Source organism: Hemicordylus capensis, chromosome 5, assembly GCF_027244095.1.
Source record: "Hemicordylus capensis ecotype Gifberg chromosome 5, rHemCap1.1.pri, whole genome shotgun sequence".
Taxonomy (NCBI): domain Eukaryota; kingdom Metazoa; phylum Chordata; class Lepidosauria; order Squamata; family Cordylidae; genus Hemicordylus; species Hemicordylus capensis.
Genome location: NC_069661.1, coordinates 176202341 through 176221677, shown reverse-complemented (window position 1 = coordinate 176221677; position 19337 = coordinate 176202341). Strand labels below are relative to the sequence as shown.

Sequence of the window (19337 nt, the reverse complement as noted above, 5' to 3'; positions counted from 1 at the left end):
CCTGGTTTGGGCCTCCGTCCCCTGCCGCTGCTGCTGTCTCTGCTGCCTCCTTAGATATGGTACAATTACTATGTCTCCACCTCAGATAAGGTACAGGTACCCCCCCACACACACACACACGAGCCTAAGGATAGAGAATGCCTATTTATTTGTAAAGGGGAATCCTCGCTGGATTCCCCTTTACAAGTATATCCCCGAACCTCTTCAGACCAGTTCTTTCAGACCCATGGCAAGTCTGGTTTGAACTCTGACTGGCTCCCCACTTTGGCGGCTAGTCTGTTTCTAATTCAAAACAGCCAGACCGGGCCAGTTTGAGTCAAACCATAGTTTGAATCAAGCAGCTCGCACATCCCTACTTTAGGAAGGGTGGTATATAAATTGAATGGATAAATATATCATATCATATATCATAGTGCTTAATCAGTCAGAAAAATGGCATCAGGTAGGCCAGAAGCAAGGGAAATTCTATACTTATCTTAAAGTAAACAGGCAAATGGTTGTACTAAATCTTGGCTTTGCTATTTCAAAATGTTGCAAATATTAAGTTAAGGTGAGCAGCCATTGTTCTGCCATTATGAACCAATTGTTCTACCACACTTTTGAGTTGGGCTTCAAAAACCAAGGAAAAATATGGTGCATGGGGAGCAAATTGGAAACAAGCACAATTGGTGAAATTACGCATCATCATTAGTACTACGACTATGACAAATATTTATATACCGCTTTTCAACAAAAGTTTCCAAAGTTATTTATATTACATAGCCTTGGGTTCCAATTTCCTGGCTTTGTGTAGTTGAGCCAGCCTTAACTCTGGTCAAAATTAACCTACAAATCAGCAGGTCTTTTGACCACTGAATGTTTCTATCAATTTGTCTGTTTGAACTTCATTATGATGCCTTTAAAAAAATCAATTAGTTTAGACAGCAGTGCAATATCCTCATATAGCAATCTGAAGGGGAGGGGATTCTTCCCCTTTCCAATAATTGAAAATATAGTTTGGCTGCTGTCAAAAGGTTAATTACCATTTCCAAATCTGTCTGCAGAATAATGTATTTAAGACAACATAATGGAATAATCTTGGGTCAGCAGGTAATAAATATCCTCTAATGTGCTTAATGAGTGCAATAATGGTCATCCAAAAACCATGATTGGCAAGCCCAAATGATGCAATACAAATCTGAATGCCTTGCATACCCCACCAACAAACATTGTGCATCATAATGATAAATGATCGATTTATATATCATGATCATGTTCATGCATCTATTTCATAGGGTGTGAGATACCATAGTGATTATATTTTACAGACATTCTACCTTGATCCGGAAAATTTGAATATGAAAGCCAGGTAAGTGTCAACATTGCTAATATTTTAAACTTTTGGACTATTCCCTTTTCCACTCCGATAATTATCTTTACTTAAACACTGAACAATGGGATGGGTTTCCATATTTCCAACCGGCTGCCCCATTCCCATGGAGAGGTGAAAGCTGTATTAGCAATGGATAGCAGGAAGTATTAAAATGGAAACGAAGCAATTATGCATCTTCCTCTACCAATGTGATAGGCAATCAAAGAAGTATAATGATACAAAATAAACCTTTGCATTTATGTTCCTAAGTCCCAAAGCACCATGCACATAATTTGTACAATAGGGGTTTAAGCTGCACCACTGTTGTTATCCTCACCTTACAATTTTGGGGTCAGGGGCTAAGAGTGAGAGAGAATGGTTTGCCTAAGGCCACCATGAGACTCCAGGGCTTGTCTGACCTTATGTCCCTGAGCTTTCTAGCTCATGATGACCCATGATCTGAACTAGAACACTGCACCAATACTCAGGTATGCCGATGTCATTGACTGAGGGAGACTGGCAGCAACGCCCATCTAGAGGCGATTTAAGAAAGCAATTGGCAGGGTGAGCACAGGTAAGGAAAGACTCAAGCTTCCCTACCCCATCTATGCTATGCTTTAAAACACTTCCCTCTACTTCACAGGATTCAGTACAACCAAGTGCATTGCCTCTAATTTCAAATGAAGTAGAGAGTTGCATTTGAAAGAGAGTATCCAAAGATCTTTCAGTATTATTGCACTCTTGCTCAGACTCAGCTTTATACATGTGAGTCTGTATAAAGTGTGTACACTGTGTATTTGTGACCAATTTGTGTTTGGGGAATTTACACTTAGAAGCTGTAGGAATTTGAGCGCTTTCCTGACTACAGTCCGGTATGCTCGCTGAGGAAGCAGGCAGCTATCAGTCCAATAGAATAAGCCCAGTTTAACTAGCATCAAACCAGCATGTGTGAATAACTTTGGTTCAGATCTGGACAGTGAAATATCAAATAGAACTCCAGAGGGGCAAATGGAGTAAAAAGGCAGGGTATTTGAAAAAGAAAGGAAGACTTTTTGTCCATACCTATGGCCTGAGGATGTCTAAGTGGGTGCACACAGTTCTGGACGTGGCTCTGGTTTGGAGACTGAGGTTGGAGCAAGAGATGGACAAGAGCAAGGAGATGGAATGGGATGCTGGAACTGGAAGACAGGATAAGAGAAAGAGAGAGCAGGAGCAGGAGCTCAAGGCAGAGATCTTGGCGTTGGCTTATCACATAAGCAAATGCCTTACTGATACTGAGGAGTTTATAAAGAGAAACTGGAAACCCACTCCTTCCTAGGCTTAATTTAATCTCAAGATGAGACTTCCTTCCTTCTTTTTTGAAGTAGTCCCATCAGAAGAGTTGGCTTCCACAGCTGGAAAGGGCTCCTCCGCTGGTTCTGCATCTCAGTCCTGACCTGGCACCACTGCTTTTAAAGCAGTCCTGCTGCATTTAGGCCCCACAAATGTTTTTGGACTACAACTCCCATAATCCCTAATAGCCAAGGAGTATGGGAATTGTAGGCCAACATCTGCAGGAGGGCTAAAGTTGAGCAGTCGTGTTTTAAAGTATTAGGGACAATGAAGGATCCATTCAGAGAGGTCCAAATGGTGGGATCAGATCTCCACAATGCTCAGGCATCTCAGGGGATTCCTTCTCAGGACTGAAGTTGCCACAGGGTCCTGTGTAATACTACAGGTTCATGCAGGAGCAGAATCCTCCTTTTCCCTGGAGGAGCATCATCATCAGGAGCCAAGCAAGGTTGGTTTCGGATGATTTTATTAAAAGAGCACAGCATAATAACTAAGTATTGAGAAGACTGTTTCAGGAGAAAAGAGGGAGAAGTGCGGAATGACTAGTTAAGTCATTTGTAGGGAAAACCAAAGTCAGTGAGTAGGAGGGAGGAGGGAAGCGAAAAAGCTATTTATACCATTTCAAATTTGCTGCAGTTAAAGCAAAGGAAGGGATGGCTCTCACGCAGGGAGATCCAGAGCTCCATGCTACAGTAAAGCCTTCACTGCAAAGACAAGGCAGTTGCAAGGCTGACAAGCTGGCACCTTATCCTGGGAGTCCTACTACTGGGGATTAGTGTTCCCTCTAACAGGGATTCCCAGATGTTGTTGACTACAACTCCTGTAATCCCCAGCCAAAGGACATTGCAGCTGAGGATGATGGGAGTTGTAGCCAACAACATCTGGGAATCCCTGTTAGAGGGAACACTGCTGGGGATACTGGGTTCCAATCTGCCCTTGCATAAAGCACATGCCACAAGTCAAGTCCAAGGATCAGGTGAGCACAGGTGCTCATCCGACCATGTTTCAGGGCAGTGCTGGGCAGCACTTCCATCCACAGTCCTACATCTAAAATCACACTGAGTTCCAGGTGGTTTAGACAGTTATGGGTTTTTCTGAGTTGAGAAGGCATGAAGGCAAGTATGCAACTCCAAGATTTGCATAACAGTTTGAATCGAACTCATAATTGAGAGTCAGGAGGATTGCTGTGGTAGGTCTGTACTAGTGTACTGTACTGTACTGTGTAGGCAGTGACACAAAGGTGGCAGGGCTCTCCGTATGCCAATTTAGTCAGGAGTTACTAGGAGTCGCTCTAACCTTTGCTTGCTATTTAGCTTCACCAAAAATGAAAGAGAATTGGGCATGATTCCCATCTCTCCCAGGCTCAAATCACAAGCTCCTGCCTACATGAGCATTATACTTTTCTGAAACTCTCAAAGCAAAAGCTTCAGGATGGGGGCTATATTACAAGGTGCTGTGGGTACTCTGATATTGTGAATGTACACTTCCACAATTGATACCAACACTGTTTAATCTTGAAAATATTATTTTGAATGCTGCCAATGTGGTCGAGAAAACATAAGAGAGCGGCTTTAAAGCTAACTGCATGTTCTAGTCCTCAGCTGCACATAATGGAATTTATGCAAGTCTCAATTTGTCAGATTCTGCAGCACTCTGCCATGACATATAGCTCATGATATTCCCTTGTATGCATAACACTAAGAGCTACTGGAATTCCAGTGTTGATACAACTGTCCTTGGTTTAATTCTGCATCTCAGTCCTGACCTGGCACTACTGCTTTTAATTCAGTCCTGCTCAACTTAGGCCCCCCAGCTGTTTTTGGACTACAGCTCCTATAATCCCCAGCCACAGAGGCCAATAGCCAGGGATTATGAGAATTGTAGGCCAACATCTGCAGGAGGGCTGAAGTTGAGCAGCCATGGTAATTGATGGACTTTTTGATTGAGTTACTGAAAGGTGTGTGTGTAAGCACATGTGCCTGTCAGTCTGAAGTTAGGTCTCTCAGTGGCCAAGCTCAAGCACTTTACCTTCGGCTCTACACATATTTCTCTATCAGCAAATTGGAAGCATCAATACTTCATGGACCAAGAGTATCAACTGGGGTACAATGCATGGGTGAGAACTGTCAGCCTGGCTGCGGCAAACAGATTCCTTGCCTCTAGGCCAGCCCAGAAATTTGAGCAGCACATGAGAATAAAGAAGCAGACTTGTCCTGCCTCACCTGTCCTGCCCAACCTTGCCTGACTCACTTTGCCTGAATGTACTCAGCTTTGCTCTACTTGTTTGTCTCACCCAGTGATTGATCCTAGCCCAGTCCTAACTATATTGTCTGCCTGTGGCCCTGTTCTTGGTTTGTAACCTGATAGATTACCCTGGCCCTTCCTTGACTGCTCCTCCTGCCTCTGGCCGTCCTCTTTTTATCAACTCATGCCTGAGATGGGCCTCAGCTGTTCTGGGAGCCTAGACAAGGTATGACAGATGCACATACAGAAAATACAAGAACAAGGAAGTTCTTGTTTTCAAACTGAGAACAAGAAAGTTCTATGTGAGGTGCTTTGAGAATTTAGAAAAAGCTTTCTTCCCATCATTATTTCCAGGGGACTCATTAAGTCACACAGACACACACACACTCTCTCTCTTTCTCCTGTATGAGTGTGTCTAACCCATCAGGCACCACATCAAAAAACCTATCTGAGGAGCTTGACTGTTTTTCACCTTTTCCCTATACTTTAAGAAACAACTTCACTTAGGTGAAGAGATGTGAGATGCCTCACTGTACCAATACATGGGTATAACCCACCCACCCCAACTCCACATAGACATTCATGGGGTCTGAGCTGTCGGTGTCTGACAGGAGAGAGATCTTGGGGTCGTGGTGGACAGCTTGTTGAAAGTGTTGACTCAGCTAATGGCAGCTGTGGAAAAGGCAAAATCCATTCTAGGGATCATTAGGAAGGAGACTGAAAATAAAAATGCTAATAATGCTGCCACATTTGGAGTACTGTGTATAGTTCTGGTCACCATATCTTAAGGAGAACATTGAAGAACTGGAAAAGGTGAAGAAGAGGGCAACCAAGATGATCAGGGGTCTGGAACACCTTATAAAGCAAGGCTACAGCATCTGGGGCTTTTTAGTTTGGAAAGGAGCTGAGACATGATAGAGGTGCATAAAATTATGCATGGAGTAGACAGAGAAAAAATGTTCTCCCTCTCTCATAACACTAGAACCAGGGATCATCTGAAACTGATGGCCAGAAAATTCAGGACCAACAAAAGGAAGTACTTTTCTACATAGCACATAATTAATCTATGGAATTATCTGCCATGGGATGTGGTGATGGCCACAAGCTTGGATGGTTTTAAAATGGGCTTGGACAAATTCATGGAGGACAGGTCTATCAATGGCTACTAGTTTGGTGGTTACAGGACACCACCAGCCTCAGAGGCAATATGTCTCTGAATACCAGTTGCAAAGGAGCAACAGGAGGAGAGAGGGTGTGCCCTCACTTCTTGCCTGTGAACTTCTCAGAGGCATCTGCTATGGCTCTGTAGAAAACAGGATTCTGGACTAGATAGGCCTTGGGCCTGATCCAGCAGGGCTGTTCTTATGTTCTTATAGTTTTTGCATGTTCATGTATATGTATATAAAGCGATTCTCTTCCTACCACTTGTGAACTATTACTAAGCATAGTCATGTATTCATATATCTATGTATAAACATAGTTGCATTCATCCTTTGTTTCCCTTCGTACCCAAAGAAAATATAGTTATTTCACTGAGATATTTAATCTGCCTCTTTCCTAATGGGTAATGTCATTCAGCTCAAAGACAATTTGCACCTGGCTTTCAAATAAAAAGAGCAAATTAAAAACATGGATATAAAAGTTTATATTTGCAAGTTGTACTGCTGTTGTAAACATTTATGTCTTTTAAATATTTATTACTCAGTCTGGTGTGTACAGATATACGTACAGGGCACATGCCTGAAGCTAATTCAGATTCCAGATATAAATGAATATACTCCTTGCATACAAATGAAACTTTAGCAAGTTTCGACCATTGCCAGAAATCTCTCACCCATTTCAGCATAAATTTTATTCTGAATTGTCACAAATATAGTCTGCAAACCCTATTTTAATATAAATGAAAGCATATAAACGACACAATCATGGAAAGCAAAGCAAAGGAGATGGTAATGCAAAACTTTACTGCCTGAACCCAGAAATTAGTGATGTCTGGTTTTTCGCTTTCTTAATCTCATTGTGCCCTGTGTCAAACTGACCACATTTTGAGTCATCTCAGCTGTCCACAGAAATGAGGAGAGGGGAAACTTCCAGGTTTCACCTAAAAGGTGTGATTCTCATGTCCCTGTGGGAAGATTCTCCTACTGTGATTAAAAACAAAACAAAACAAAACACTTCTTTCCCATTCAGGAAAACATGCAGAAGTGCGAAATGAACCACAAATCATTCATGCTTCCTTGCACACCATTCATGTGGAATGTCCAAACAGGCTCTAATGCAATGTCGTTGTGCCTCTGAGGTATGCAAGGGCCATGAAGAAGCAAGTCTGGTACTCTAATGGTTCAACAGACATTACCCCTAACCAACAGGCTAAACAACATTTAAGTGTCCATAGTGTGCTGGGTTTTTCCTTTCACTTCATTCTATTGCGAACCACCCAGGGACCTTTTTGTACAGGGCGGTAGATAAATGTACTAAACAAACAAATAAAATTTCACTGTATTCTCAAAAATGATGAGGTGATTTATCATAGGCTGAGTTATCAGATAGCATGTTAATCCAAGCATTAGAAATTCCAATTTTAACTAGAAAACTCTGGGTCTGCCATCCAGTTCTGTAATGCAGATTATGAAATATTCTTGTGCACAGATTTAGCCTCCAGAGAACTGAGGCTGACTGGATAGGTCCTGAAGTTTTGGATAATTCAGTATGACCCACTAGATGACCCAAAAGACTATATTCATTGTGTCAATAGAATTGCCTGGAGTACAAATGGAAGAGGTCAGGCTCTGCTTATTTGACAACCACAAATGGTTTGGGGATGGGGTCATAGCTCAGTAGCAGAGCAAAGGCTTTGCTTGGAAAAGCTCCCAAGTACAAGCAGGACCAACCTGGCATCTCCAGTTGGGGCTGGGAAACACTCCTGCCTGAAACCTTGGATGGTCACTGCTGATCAGTGTAGACAATACTGACATAATAGTCTGACTTGGTATAAGGCAGTTTTCCATGTTCCTAACCAGGCTAGTGAACCAGCATAGACTCTGTGTGCTCAAATTTCAAAGCCCATTTTGGAGAGAGAAAGGAACAGGATCATGCAGTTTCTGTTGTGTTGTAGGGAAAGCAGAACAATGTGACACAGCAGTGTTTAACTAGGGCATTTGGGAAATGGGCTACTATTTAGATTTTATTGATTTTTTTTTAGTAGTTACAACAATGAACAATTGACAAAATGCCTTCATTCATAACTCCATTCCCTAACTGAATAAGCCCCTCCCTCCTATATCTGTATATACAGTCAATTGGTTATTACAAAAGTCCTACTAACATAATGCTATACATACATACATACATACATACATACATACATACATACATACATACATACAAGCATCTGTACATATGTACGTGGTCTTTTTTCTGCGAATAGCTTTTAAAAGTGGACCTGGGCGCTGGTCCCCCCCCCCCCAAATGAAGGATACATATACAAAGTGTACTACTGCACATATGCTGAACTTAATGGGTGAGCTATGCATAACAATGCAGATATATATGAAAATAATGCTAAACTGTCAGTAAAATCTAGGGGGAAATGTACAGTGGTGCAATACAAAAATGAAACCCTTATGTCAACTTTCTTTTGGACCCAAGTCCTCTCTTGTCCATTAGATCAGGGGTTCTCAGCCAGTAGTACGCATACCGCTGGTGAACTCTGAAGAGTTCCAGGTGGTACTTGGCAGCAGCTCATCTATAAGCTGGATTGAACTTTCTGCTTCTGTGTCTTCTCTGGAGTCCTCCTCCACCTCCAGGTCTCCTCCTGCATCCTCCTAATAGAGCTCTGCCAATCTGCCAGCAGCACATGCAATCAGCTTGCTATCAGTGGGTTGGCAGTGGGAGGGAGGGCTGGCTGGCTGACTTGGAGGGAGAGCAATCTGCGTGTGCCACTACTGCTTTTCTTCAAGGCTCCTCTTCCTCACTAAGGCTCCTTGCTCCTCCTTGTCCCTGAGCTGTCCTTTGCCAACCTTCTTCCACCTTTTCTCCCCTCCAACGTGTCTGTTATGTGCCTGCTTGCTGACACCGCCATTCCTTCCCAAAGCTCCTCACTGCCACTTCTTATTCCTGGGTCTTCTCTGCACCTCCTCTGCCAACCTTGCCTTGTCTCCTCTCCCTCCGCTTTTGTTGAAAAGTGGCATGTAGATTTTCATAAAATTAGTAGTCTTTGATTGTGGGTGGATGATAAAGGTTTGTCTTGGTTGGGGAGACTTTAGTAATTCCCTTGCTATGAGCAGATAATTTTATTGATTGTAGCTGCGTTGTATTATTTGTGTGGAAAGGGGGAGTGGCTGTCAACCTAACATTTACATTTATGTGTGCACATGAGCGCAATCTCTGTTGGGGTACCTGAGCTGAATGTATGCAGAAGGAGTGGTACACTTGTTTTTAAAAGGTTGGGAAACCCTGTTTTAGATGATGAAGCAGCAACTGGCTACTCCCTGCAGACAGTGCATTAGGGGTGTGCATAGTCTGGTGCACCCCCGGTCCGGCACGGGGTGGACTGTTGCTTTAAGCAGGGGGGCGGTAGTACTTACCCCCCCCCCCGCCGCTCTTCCCCCTCCGGTGCTGTGTCATTTGAAAAATCTTCTTGGGGCGGCAGAGTTCCTCTGCCGCCCCTGCCCCTGTCGTTGTTTGTAAAGCCTTCAAAGAGACGAGCACTAGCGGCGCGCATGCGCCCTGCGCGATGCCGCATACGTCACGGCGCACGCGCCGCATACATCATGGCGTGCGCGCCAGCATCAAAGACGAGACGCGCGCCGCACAGGGCACATGCGCGCCACTAGCGCTTGTCTCTTTGAAGGCTTTACAAACAACGACGGGGGCAGGGGCAGCAGAGGAACTCTGCCGCCCCAAGAAGATTTTTCAAATGACACAGCGCCAGAGGGGGAAGAGCGGCGGGGGGGGGGGAAGTACGACCACCACCCCGCTTAAAGCAACAGACCCCCGCCCATCCGGACCGCTGGACCTCCGGACCGGTCCAGCGGTCTTTTGAATTGTGCCGGACCGAACCATGCACACTCCTACAGTGCATCTCACTGAATCACAGTGCTACAAAATTACTGTAGAACTTATTTAACTAGTAGTTCTGGCATGAAACGCTCTATCATAATTAACAGACCTCAGGACCATTAGCTGGACCCTAAAAGATACCATACTGGTATGGTCTCCACCACCAAGATATTTACACTTCATTCTGTATGTTAGTACTGCCGGTTTCCAATATGGTGGAGTGCGGGACACAGGCTGACATCCTGACTGCATTACTCAGCAGTACTACTCAGGAGTTATTCTAAGGGTCTACTAAACTTCAATAGGATTTGCTATAGTAGATTTAGTTAGGATGGTAGCAGCTGACCCCCACGTCCAGCAATTTATCAGAAATTAAGAATTCAAGCATTGTGGCAACCTACAAGCCAAAGTTAAGACTTATTAGCCTTATTATCAGCAGAATCACAGGAGTAAATACTATTGTTGAAAGAATTTTGGCATATTTGCCCAGTGAAAAAGGACATATTTTAATTCCTGCTTCCTTTTCTCTAACAGAACAAATCTGGTACTTTCTACAGCCATATGCTGCATCATCTCATCATTCAGCCAAGTCCTCTCTAGGGAAACGAAATAATTAGAAAGGTTGGGAAAGTCAAATTACTGAGAATTCTATTAATGTCCCCTCTTTTATATAATATGTTGCAGTAATTCCACATTTATTGCTACAATAAGTTTACACTTCTTATGATCAGACCTGCAGTGATTATAAAGTTATTTGCCTGTGCAATAAACTTTACATAAATGCAAACGAAACACAGAATTATTATTAAAGCTTGTTCTTGCCAAAAGCCGAGTTTTATACAATAACTGTAGAAAGACTTCTAGATAAGCTGCCAGAATTTCATTCATAAATGATAGAAGATTTTTTTGTTTACTCACTAGTTAATGTGCTAATAGTCAAAGTGAATAGCATCAAAACAAAACCATAGTTTCAAATAATTTTGCTGTTGAAATAAATGTCTTACAAATCTAGACTCTTACTGCAATTTTTAAAAAAATGCATACTATTAACACCAATTCTGAATATCAGTTGCAGGGAGCAACAGCAGGGAAGGGGCATGCCTTCATCTACTGCTTATGGACTTCCCAGAAGATTTTGGTGGGTCACTGTGGCAAAGAAAATGCTAGGCTAGATAGGGCTTGACACTGATTCAGAAAGGCTTTTCTTATGTTATTCCTTATTGGGACTATATGAACCACTTTCCATAGGGATGTTCACATGGAACCTATTGTTTGTTTGTTTTAAAGGCCAAAGGAAAAAAGTTTTATGGTACTAGTAAAAGATTATGTTATTCTTCCAGCCTTTTAAAATACTACCCGAATACTACTATCCTTGATGATTATGCTGGTTTTGTTTTTAATGCTACCTGTTTGATGAACCAGGGACTCGTGCAACAGAGCGCAAGCACCTTACTCTTTGTGCCACCAAGGCACAAGGCTCATCGGAAAAGTGTTTGTTCCACAGAGCCATCCTGACAGTGGTAGGAAGGGGGATCACAACCGGCCAGCACAGTTGTCTTCCTGTTTAGAAACCCGGCGACCAATCCAGCTTTGACCACAACAAAAATCTCTGATCCTCTGCATCTTTATCTGCACATACTAGAACCTGAGCCTTTTCCTGTTTGATCATGCAGTTCAGCTTAGATGTGCCTCCTCTGGGTTCTGACACACTGGCATTAGCCTACACTCCAGTAGGCTTATGAGGCTTATGAGATCACCTAACATTCTGCGTGTGTGCGTCTGTCTGTGTGTCCCCCACACCATCAACTTCACAACACCTAGACAAATATGAACCAAATTTGGTACAGTTGTAGGGGCATATAGGGACAACTCAACAACATAGTTTGTGATGTCATCCACCCCAATCCAAGATGGTGGACGTGTAAACTTTTGAGGTGTAAGTGAGCTAACTTGAGGTCTGTCTAACCGATTTGAACCAAATTTGCAACAGCTGTAAGGACACATAGGGATACCCTAATGGCATGGTGTGTGATTATGTCATCCACTTCAATTCAAAATGGCAGCCGTGTGAACATCTGGGGCACAAGCGGGCTAATTTGTGGACTGCTTAACCCATTTGAACCAAATTGGGTACAGTTGCAGTGAGTGTCACACAGGGACATCCCAATGGCATAGTTTGTGATTATGTCATCCACACCAATTCAAGATGGCAGACGCATAAACCTTTGAGGCACAAGTGGGCTAACTTGTGACCCACTTAACCGATTTGAACCAAAATTGCTGCAGCTGTAGGGATAGGGACACCTCAGTGGTGGTTTGTGATGATGTCATCCAACCCAATTCAAGATGGCAGACACAAACCTTTGAGGCACAAGTGAGCTAACTTGTAAACTGCTTAACCGATTTGAACCAAATTTGTTACAGCTGTAGGAACACATAGGGACACCTCAATGGCGTAGTTTGTGATGCCCTGATCCATAATGGTGGACACATGAACATTTGAGGTGCAAGAGATCTAACTTGTGTACCTTGATTTGAACCAAATTTAGTCCAGTTGTAGAGAAAGTGAAAGGAAAATAGGCTGATTATTTCTTACTAGAACAACTTTTTTATTCTTATTTTAGTAACTGGATTACTTAAAGTTACTTTTACTCATTGTAATCCACCATGAGAGTTAGTGATGTGCATGGACCGGTTCACACATTCTAAAGGCCTGCAAACTGGTTTGCTGGGGGGGACGGTTCATGGTTCGACACCGGGGTGGTGCTCTTTAAGGGTGGGGGAGGGTGCACTTACCCCTCCTGCCACTTTCCCCCCTCTGGTGCTCCTTTTTTGAAAAGCATTTGGGGCGGCCCTGTACCTCCCTGCCACCCCTCCACCCATTCATCGGCAAAAGGCTTCAGAATGTGCAATTGCACGTGTGCACAGCACATGCACGTCACGTGTGTGTGTACATCAGACGTGCGCATGTGCCCGTGTGCACGCACAATCACATATTCTGAAGCCTTTTGCTGAGGAATGGGAAAGGGGTGGCAGGGAGGTCCACGGCCACCCCAAATGCTTTTCAAAAAAGGAGAACCAGCGGGGGGAAAGTGGCAGGAGGGGTAAGTGCACCCTCCCCCACCCTTAAAGAGCCCCCCACCGCCCCTCTGTGAACCAGAATGCTGCGGTTCCATGCACACCACTAATGAGACTTGTTTTCTACTGAAGCAAATACATACTTTTAATATAAATATACCTGCTCCAAGTGACTAAGCACAAGACTAGACACATTTTATAGCTATAACATAAAAGTTATGCTATTCTACCCACACACAGGAATAATGTGTTTTTACTGTTCATATGCAACTGACCTATACTATATCAGAACATTAGTCCATCTAGCTCCGTGTTTTGCCTGACAATGTCAGGCACTGAATTTGGGATGCTGGTATGAAAACACTCTCTCCTCTCCAGCTGAACTACAGTCCTTCCCTTTATTGCATAAGGATGTGTTATGATAAAACTCAATAAAACACATTAACAGCAATTTATACTTTTTTGCCATTTACGTACACTGCAGTAATCTCCAGCTACACTAGCTTTTGTAATTAAAGATAATATAAACACTCCTCACTCAGATTTACAGAACTTGTTTGGAACAAGTGTGTCAAGAAATAAAAGACATATATTACAAGATGGTCTGTAAAAATGGATTTTAATCTCTGCTGATTGGAGTTTTAGAAGTTTTTATTTTTTTCTCCTTGGGGTTTTTTGAGGTGGGAGAGAAGCGGTGTTGCTGTGCATTTCATCACTACTCATATTTGTCTTGGCAAATGAAAGTCACCCATTTGGCAAAGTTTAGCTCAATTCTGCCTTTCAGTTTAAACATTATGCATCTGGTGCACTTCCACAGGGCGACATTCAATAAGTCCATTGCATTTGCAATGGACTTAAGATCAGTTCTCTGTTTGATAAAATTCTGTATGAAAGAATGGAATTAAGATCTGTTCCCTGTTTGATAAAACTCTGTTTGTAGCAGCAGTCATAGCAGTAGCAAGACTGTCATTTCTGCAAGTGGCTATGTATCTGCCTGCCTGGTCACAGTTCGGAGGCATTTGCTTCAAGGCATGCTCCCAGTATTTTCATCAAGATGCTACATGTTGACATAGAATTGAGGTGAGGAGATTCTGAGTAAAAAAGGATGCCAGCAGCTGTTAGAGGAATTCCATGGAACAGGCAAAAATAAAATTGTAAGACAGGGGATGATTTCTGGAGACCTTTGACTCTTGCAAACTCCATCAAATTTCAAGATGAAAGTTCTCCATGGAGAACTTTCAGTTTGGTCCTGTGATCTCAACTCCCCTCTGAAATCTTCTGCCATCCATTCCAATGGACCTTTAGTACCCCATTTATTGAGTAATAAAACTCTAGAGTCAGACTAGTTTCTGCAAAACCGTTGAAAGGAAACCTCGTTTCTGTATCTTCTTCGTTTTGAGAAGAAAAACTTTAATAGAGGCAACAAACTGATTGAGCTGGCAGTAGTTATTACTAAATCTATAGCCAGAAGACTATAATAGGCATGTTTTGCTGTTTCACCTGTTGCCAGCTTTAGAGGCCTGTAGTTCTGTTAGGAAATTAAATGCCTGGGAACTTGATGTAGCACACACAGTCTGCAGTTTCATTTCATTCTTTCCAGAGAATGTACACAAAAAGCAACTACTGCATTTGTTTTGGATCACCAACAGCATTCTGTACAATAAGTGCTAGAGAAATGCAAAATAATAATTAGGACTCTGCTAAAAACAAGAAGTAGAGAAACATCAATGGTGAACTGAGTCACAGGGAACATTTGCCCCCAAATCAGTAACCTAGCAGAAAGAAAGTCACCCTCTGGCTCATCCTGTGGTAGAGTAGCTTCAGGACCAGCCTGCTAATGAGGTGCTGCCTCGGGCACCAGATTAGCAGAAATGGCACATTAGCTGCTTCTGATAGCCTGTTTCCTTCAGCAGCCCGCCTCACCAGCTGCCCCATTAAGCTGGTGGGTGGTTGCTCCTATGCACTGACAGTATTGCATCTGCTGTTGATGCTGCTGCTTCCTCCCAAGTGTCTACTTTCTTCAAGGTAAGGAGCAGTCAATGGTACAAGCAAAAGGTAGTGTAAGGGTCTTCTGTTTTCAAAAGGCAGAGGAAAAGTGGCATCAGCAACCACCATCAGCAGCAAGTATGGGGATGGTGGAAGGAATTTGGTGTGGGGATTGTGCCAGATGTGGGGGGGGGGCATAAGGATTATGGGCATGACTGCAGGTTGGGCAGTGGTGAGGAGGACACTGGCATGGGGAGGGAGATCAGAACAAGATTACTAAAGAGGGAGCTTAAATTAAAAAATCTTGTTTCTCTTGCTTCAGGAATTCTTAGACCAGCAGTAATATAATATTATGGAAATACGTTCTCCAATGTCTATTAAAATGTCATCCAAGGATCAGTCATTGTGAGGTAAATAACATCCCCTATAAATCCGATTTTATTATTGTGGACTGTTCTCCATGGTTGAAAAGAATTAAACAAATATTGTTAAATAAATGAACACATTATGCAATCAATCTCATGCCTCTAGAAGTTCACCATTCTTTCAACCACTGTTAATTCAGCCAGCTGACTAGGAATTTTCCTCTAATAATGTTCTGCATGGGTTACATAGGATCACATCAACATGTTGCTTTCAGGCCATTTCTCTAGTGGCAAAGGGGATAATCCTGAAAATAAAATATTGGAGGAATAAGAATGCAAATATGAAAAGACTATTAAGCTTGTCATACAGCAGATATAGTATCACTCAGGAATACTGCTTCTGCCATCACACCTTCACAAGGTGTGAACAACAGTCAGCACAAAATTAGGTGATTCGAGGTGTAAGGATGAGGGACTGTCTAACTGTTAAATGGAACAATAGAGAGGAACAAGTGAGCTCCAAAACCACTAACTTTGTGAAGATGTAGTTTAAAAAAAAAATTAAAAAATCTTAAACTGCAGAAGGATTCTCAAAGTACTGTTTCTCACTTCCAGTTGGGCAGAAATGTCATTCTACCATTGCTTGCATAAAACAAGTACTGTACAATTAATATAGGATGTATGAGAGTACATCACTATGTGTATATGCCAATTTTCTCCTACTCATCCAACAATCTCCCCTACTTATTTGCCGATTGTAGAGATCACTGATGCTTCTCTTGCTCTTTTACCCACTTCTCCTGATCCCTGACTTTTGAAAATGAAAGACCCCACACTTCCTTCTGCTCCATGATCTTTCCAGATCAAAAATGAATGAAAGGATCATGGGAATCACACTATCACTTTACATCAGATGTGCATGATATGCTGTTCACTAAGTAACGGGCAGGTGTGTTACCTATACCCCACAAGCAGATGACATTTCTGCTGGGCAATTCAGGTAAATTATCCTTATATCAAATTTCTGTCTTGGAAAAGGTCCAGATCCATTAAAAAAATAAGTATTGTTGTCTGTACTATATCATAAACACAGAATAAAATTCTGCATGATTGCACTGAGCAATTTTTACAATCCTTCTATTATATACCTATATAATTTTCGTACCATCCAGTCCTGTAAAACATTATTTCATAGATATTTCATACCCCCTGTGGAAAATAGTAAACAAAAATGTTTTTACTTTGTTGGGCATTTTTACTCCATTTCAGTGCCATTTTCTTTATTTTTCCATTCTTCTTTCTTTCAAGCTTTCTGTTTAGCCATTAACAGTTTTAGCACTGGGTAATAGCAAATGAATTTAGCAAAGTGTTTGTACTTGAGTTGCTGGCGATAAGCCAAATTGAATATTATTTAGTGGTAAATGCAGTATTATTGTTGGAGGTTTAAATTCTTGAAACACATTTACCAATGCAGGAAATTTAAAACATCCTCTAAGCCACAAAATATGGCAACATTCTAAAATAACATTTAAATTTGAACATACAGAATCAAAGCTTGGCTCTTGTGACATTAATGGGGCTTTCCATGGACTACAATATCAAAACCAGTTATTGATACTGAACTACTGGGTGACATTTTTATAATTGTCTCAAGATGGTGAGATCTGAGATCTTAACCAATCAAATTTGGCTTGTATATATTGTTCAGTTGAACTTGGCTAATGTATATAATTTGACACATTTTACAAATATATTGTTTATGTACAATTTCAGAACAACTGAGTGCTGCGGTAGGCAGGGTAGGGGTATTACACACACACACACACACACACACACACTTCCACCTGAAGTCAATCAAGCTATTCTCACGATCACGAGAAACCGAGTTAAGGGAGCCTATCCTGATTTCTCCTGGTCATCTGCTGCCACAGGAGCCTAGCAGTTCCCGGCAGCAAACCACCAAAATTACCCCTTCCCTTAAACGAGGTTAGAGAAGCAAACGCTCTGCTAACCCCATTTGATTGATCGTGTGCTGCCGCAGAGAAGCTCTGCACCGCGGCAACACATGAGGAGACCCCTGCTGGGCCAGGAGGCTAAAACAAGCCTCCCAGCCCTGGCGCATCCTGGAACTCCCAGCAGCCAGCTGGCCTCCAATTCCCACCACCCCTGCTGGCTCCATGAAAGACCCAGCAGTCGTGTGGGCAGCCAATCTGGCTGCCCAGGTTGGCAAGTTTGGCTTTTTTAAAGCCAAACTTTAGGTTATGGCGCATTTGACCCAACCTAGGCCACCAATCATCTGTGGGGAGAGTAGCTAAGCCCGCTCTCCCTGCAGACCTCATTGAGGCACTTCACAGCAATTGTGTGAAGCACCTCAGTCTGTTTTATGAAGACCTCTGATGGGTGTGTGTGTTAGTGCTACCACTGAATGTCTGCACGCTTGGTAGAATGTGAAGGGGATATACGTACATAGGGATCCTCCATGTAATAGGGAACTCCCATTGCCCCAGTGTTTGTGATCACATGGAAGTGCTATAAGTGCATAGGCCCCTGCCCTGTAATGTGTTTCACTGAACACGCAGATATTGGAAAGTTGATTGTCACACTTGCCCACTTGTTGATTTGCCTCAATTCCAATCTAAAGGAAACCCCTTTGGAAGCAGGGTGTCTAAGCCTGGATCCTTGATCCCTCAGACCCAGAACAAACTGTCCCTTGAAAGGAGCCCTAGAACAATGGGGACTCAGTATGAGCCCCAAGGGGATGCCACACCCACTGCCAGAGGTGAGCCTAGGTAATTTTGGAGCTTGGACCTAAAGGCCTTTGGAGCCCTCTCTCCTCCCCTGCAAATTAAGCATCATCATGCTCGGCCAGGTGACCACACCACCTGGGACAGACTAAAGAGGATTTGGGGGGGGGGCCCTAGGGGCTGTGGAGACCATGGATTTCAGCCTGAAGTCCAGTGGTAAGAGCACCTCCTCCCGCTACAGGACCCAAATAGTGTTACAATATAATGTTCATTTTTACAATAATCCAGTCTCAAGTTAACCAAGTCTTGAGTCATAGTAGACACATTTGCCATTTCCAGAAAAGAGTACATTTGGCACACCATCTGAAACTGGGCATATGCACGCCTAACTACAGTCGCTACCGGGGTATTCAGCAGCAAAGCTGGATTCAGGAGTATGCCCAAACTGCAAACCTGGTCCTTATGAGACAATGCTCCTCCATCCAGAACAGGTGATTCACTTAGTCTTAGATCTGTTCTTCTACTGGCCGAATGCACCTGCATCTAGTCCAGATTTAATTTCAGCTTGTTTAGTCACATACAGAGGCGATTCTCACAATCTTCATTGTGTGCAGGCAGGCAGGGGTGGGGAAGGCAGGGTGAACCTTACCTTGCCCACAAACAAGGGCAGCGAAGGTGGTGGGAGCCTGCTCCGTGCTCCCACACAGGCAGCCCTAGTCCATGCAGTTCCATGAAGCACAGAGCAGGGCAAAGGCATCCGAGCCCGGAACTTGTTGTTCCAACTTCTGGGGATCCCACAATGCAATGTGCTGCATGTACATCGTATTGGGGAATCCCCTTTCAGATGGGAGCTTTATGTGCCTTTACCTGCATCTCCTTGGGCAGAACACACACTACCCAGCATCTGGGTTAAGGGTGCAAGGGCACCCTTAACATCACCTAACGGCCAGTTTTGTTAATACGTTTAAGTCGGAGGAGGGATCTGCAAGTCCCGCCACTTTTCACGAACAGCCTAACCCAGGCTTAGTTGCCCCAGGCTGGGTTAGGCTGGTAGTGAGCACAGCCTCACAGTCTATTACTGAACTTCAACTGCTTCCCTGGGATCATACTAAAAAGAGAGGCAGACCTGGGTGCCATCGGCATATTAATACTAATGTACTGATCCTTCTGTGTATT

The 19337-nt window shown here is 43.1% G+C and overlaps 1 protein-coding gene across 10 annotated transcripts in view; it reads right to left on the bottom strand.

Moving 5' to 3' along the window:
- Positions 1 to 19337, bottom strand: part of IMMP2L (inner mitochondrial membrane peptidase subunit 2) — a 753382-nt gene that overhangs the window by 363725 nt on the left and 370320 nt on the right. Inside the window, exon 5 of one of the 10 annotated variants that reach the window (XR_008307852.1) lies at positions 14743 to 15722. The exons of the other annotated variants lie outside the window; for them this stretch is intronic. The gene's annotated coding sequence lies outside the window, so the exon portion shown is untranslated. Of the gene's footprint in view, positions 1 to 14742; positions 15723 to 19337 lie in introns of those variants that run through there. 10 annotated transcript variants of the gene reach the window in all.